Here is a 4,157-nt window from a genome sequence, read left to right on the forward strand (position 1 = left end):
CAAAATGGGGCATCTGCAATAGTGTCAACATTTAAAAAAATTAAACACAAAAAAATAATGTACTTTTTAAAAAACATGTTAATGCTATGGTTAATAATTCTTTGTTTAAAAATTCTTTTATTTGCTTGATAACTGTAGAATTGAAATTATAATTGAATTAAGACCAAGATCTTTCAGAAGTTTATGTATATATTGTGTTATAGGATGTTTAAATTATTCCTTCAGGTATAACTAAAAAAATTAAACACAAAAAAATAATGTACTTTTTAAAAAACATGTTAATGCTATGGTTAATAATTCTTTGTTTAAAAATTCTTTTATTTGCTTGATAACTGTAGAATTGAAATTATAATTGAATTAAGACCAAGATCTTTCAGAAGTTTATGTATATATTGTGTTATAGGATGTTTAAATTATTCCTTCAGGTATAACGTCAAGTTGCCAACCACAGTGAAAAAGATGTACTGTTTTTTAAATTGAATAAAAAAGTAAAAGTAAAATTTCTAATTGTTTTTAATAAGAATCTATAACATTGTCAGCCCTATAATACGGCATTAATAGTGCCCAGCTTAAAATAGTGCAGGTTAAAAGTCACGGTGATGCTCTGCATTTTATATGTCAGAAGGATGCTAGGCTGATGAAAGCAAAGTTAGAGAAAGCTCTGCTTTTGCTTAATGTGACTTATTCATTTGACTCTGCAACCAGTCAAATAGTTTATTGTTTCAATAAAAATATACTTGAATGATGAATTTATGTGAACACAAAGCTTTCTGAAAAATTAGGGGCTTTTGATTTGTTGTTCCCTTGAAATCTGAATTATAAAAGTATTTAAACAAAATGGTACCAGAAATCCAATGCAATATCTCCCTTTCCCTTTTTTTAGATATTAAACTATGTACTTGAATTTTTGTGTATATTTTTGTATAACAAGTATGTATGTATGATATGTGTAATATATATAAAATTAAGCAACATAAAAATATAAAGTTGAATTGCAATTCATTTTCTTATGAAATTGTATATGTGACATTTTCTTATTTTAAACTGATTTATTTCTCACCCACAGTCAAATTGATGTATCTCAGCCAGAATGAATAAACCTTACTTTTAATGTGAAAATATATTTTAATTTCATTTTCAGTGAAAAGAATCAATGATTCTTTGAAGTGTTTTTTTTTTCCTTCTTGTAACAGTGAACAGTGTTTGTTTAAAATTGGTACACATTTCCAGAATAAATGATCATAAAATGAATGAGATAGTGTTTTGGGATAACTATTGGGTTTTAACAAGAATGAACAACATTCATGAATAATGCAGCAAATGCTTTTTGTTTGTTTTTACATTAGTTAGGTTTTATTGCTTATTTAAAACCTCACTTTGTTCTCTGGTACTCAGACTAATATAAGATTTTTCATGGCTATTTGAATTTATACCCTAGTTAGAAGAATGAGGGGATATGACTAAATATAAAAATATAAATAATAATGGAAAAGGGGTGTTCTTGACCCTTTTTGAAGGGAGTGTTTACAAGTTAGAATCTGATGAAACCCAGGACTCTCTCCAGAAGCATGAACATGGCACACTTTTATGGGAAATCCTTCATACTCTTTTAAAAAATATTTCATTTTGAAACAATTTCAGATTTACAGAAAAGTTGCATACTACCATATATTCTGCACCCAGTTTCAGCAACAGTTACCTCACATTTGTTTTATTCTCTTCGCATTTCCCTCATCTTATCTCTCTCCACATATATTTCTATAATCTTTTTCTTCTGAATCATCTATTAGTAAATTGCAGACAACGTGCTCCTAAACTATAGGCCATTCATTAATAGCACCACACAACAATGACCAAAATCAGGAAATTTATCTTTCATATAATAGTATCATCTGATCCAAAGACTGGATTCAAATTTCAGTTGTTTCAGTAATGTCCTGTATATCAATTTCTATTCTTGATCCGTGGGTAGATCTTCTGACACTGTGTAAATGGACGTGGCAGGTGTCCGTTGTTTGTATTATTTTTCATGTTCAGAGATGTTGCCTGTTTATGTGAATGTAACCAAGAGAATAGATGTGATTTACACATCTCTTGCATGTTGCACATGTTGACTTCTACACACTGGGTTTGTGGTAGTAGGGTTATTTGGCATTATGGGTGGCTTTGTGGTACTGTTTTAAATAATAAATCAGTATTTGTAAAACATTTTTCTGTTTGGTCATCTCATTTAATTTACCTGATAGCAGCTATTTACTTACCCTAATCTCACCATTTCAAAAAGCTACATGTTACTCTGTCTCGCCTCAAAAAAGTTCTCTAACAAAAAGCTGTCTTTGGCTTCTTGTTCAATAAAGGAAGAAAAAGGATTCTCAACAATATCTATAATAATAAAAGCTTAATATGCTAATTAGACAGGACGACCTTCTGGACGAAGCCAGGGCTGTGAAGGAAGCCTGGGTCCCGGGTGCCAGAGGGAAGCTGGTGCCAGCAGCCAGGGAAAGGAAGGCCTACTCTTGCATAAATTTCGTGCATCAGGCCTCTAGTATATATACTAGTATAAACTCCATAATTCTTTGCCTTTGAAATTGGGTATCTATTAACTTGTGGAAGTGAAAGTACACTCATTCTTTTTTAAATCTAATTTTCATAAAAATCAAAGTAGAACCTGTGCTGAATAAAGCTTATAATAAAAAGTAGCAATCCTCTTTCCCCCCGCCCCCCCAACCCTCCCGCCATACCGCCCACTCCAGACAAACTCCATTCTAGCTGCTTCTGGCATTTACCTCTAAATAACATGCTTATATACCACTACTTCCAGATTTAGCTACTGATTTCCTACTAAGAAAGCTAGCCATTTAGTTCATTTACATCCACTATTCCCCATACCTCTCTATCCCTATTCTTCCCAATGATTCATCACCATTTGGGGTTAAATTAGTATTCAGTGTCATTACAACTATGCAAATATGCTTGCAGCTGAGCCATTTAGTGTACTATGATTACATTTCCTTTCCTGAACAGACTTCTCCATTCCCCTGTCCCGGGTAATTTTTTATTTGGTTACTTTTATTTGAGTCCTAATAATTCTTCACCAAAACTTTCTACAAAGCTGTAAAAGCAGCCAGGACAGCATTTATAGTCGAGCACATCAGCCAGTTTTTATTTGCTCCACTCTTATCCTTGTGTTAACTCTCTGGAGCCTTCTGTACATCTGTTGCAATCTGGCATAGTTTCTCTAACCCTGCTGTGTCTCTTAGGAATTCTTAGGAATTCCTTTTACTTTTCTCCTTTGGATCCCATTCTTCCTTTTTTTTTTTTTTTGGCTTATGCCCACTTTTGGTGAGTCAGTGAGTCAGATCCTCTAGTAATTTCCTGAGAAAGGTTGCCTGAGAGGTACATGGTTAAGCTTTTGAACAGCTTCATACTTGTTTAGTAAATTACCTGGACATGGAATTCTATAATGAAGATCATTCTCAGAATTTTTTAATCATATTATATTATCTCCTAGTTACTAGTACTTATTTTTTCTCATATATTTGATGCCATTTTGGTTCTGAGTGCTTTACATGCGTCTGTTTTTCTCGTTGGTAGTGTCATTTTACCCATCTCCTGAAATATTTTTGATACTTGTTTAGTTTTTTATTCTTTGAGCTAGGTATTTGATGTATTATTTTAATTTGAAAATGTATATATTTTATTTTTAAGAAATTACTTTTCTGCCCTAGCCGGTTTGGCTCAGTCTTGGAGTCCCAGGTTCCATTCTGGTCAAGGGCATGTACCTAGGTTGCAGGTTTGATTTCTGGCCCTGGTTGGGATACGTGCAGGAGACAACCAATCAATGTGTCTCTCTCACATGGATGTTTCTTTGTCCCCTTCCTTCCACTCTCTCTAAAAATCAATGAAAAAGTGTCCTCGGTGAGGATTAACAACAAAAGAAATTATTTTTCTGTTTTTGTCTTCAGGTCTTTTAAATTTTACTTGTAAAATATATCATTTATCCAAAAGTAACAAATGTATATATAAATTTTTCTGTAATTTTTTTCTTGTAATGTTTTAGTCAGATGTTCATATCAAGGGCTCATTAAGTACTGACTCATAAAACTTATAAAAATGAGCTTTTTTAGACTCTGCAAGAATTTCTGTATTATTGTTAT

General features: G+C 32.4%; 1 long non-coding RNA gene across 1 annotated transcript; it reads left to right on the top strand.

The window, feature by feature from the left end:
* The first annotated feature begins 39 nt into the window (after nt 1-39).
* On the top strand, nt 40-2,208 carry LOC107183991. Its single transcript, XR_001514811.1, has 2 exons — nt 40-225; nt 426-2,208. It is a non-coding gene; the product is annotated as an uncharacterized LOC107183991 (long non-coding RNA).
* The last annotated feature ends 1,949 nt before the right edge of the window (nt 2,209-4,157 follow it).

Source organism: Myotis davidii, unplaced genomic scaffold, assembly GCF_000327345.1.
Source record: "Myotis davidii unplaced genomic scaffold, ASM32734v1 scaffold1, whole genome shotgun sequence".
Lineage (NCBI taxonomy): Eukaryota > Metazoa > Chordata > Mammalia > Chiroptera > Vespertilionidae > Myotis > Myotis davidii.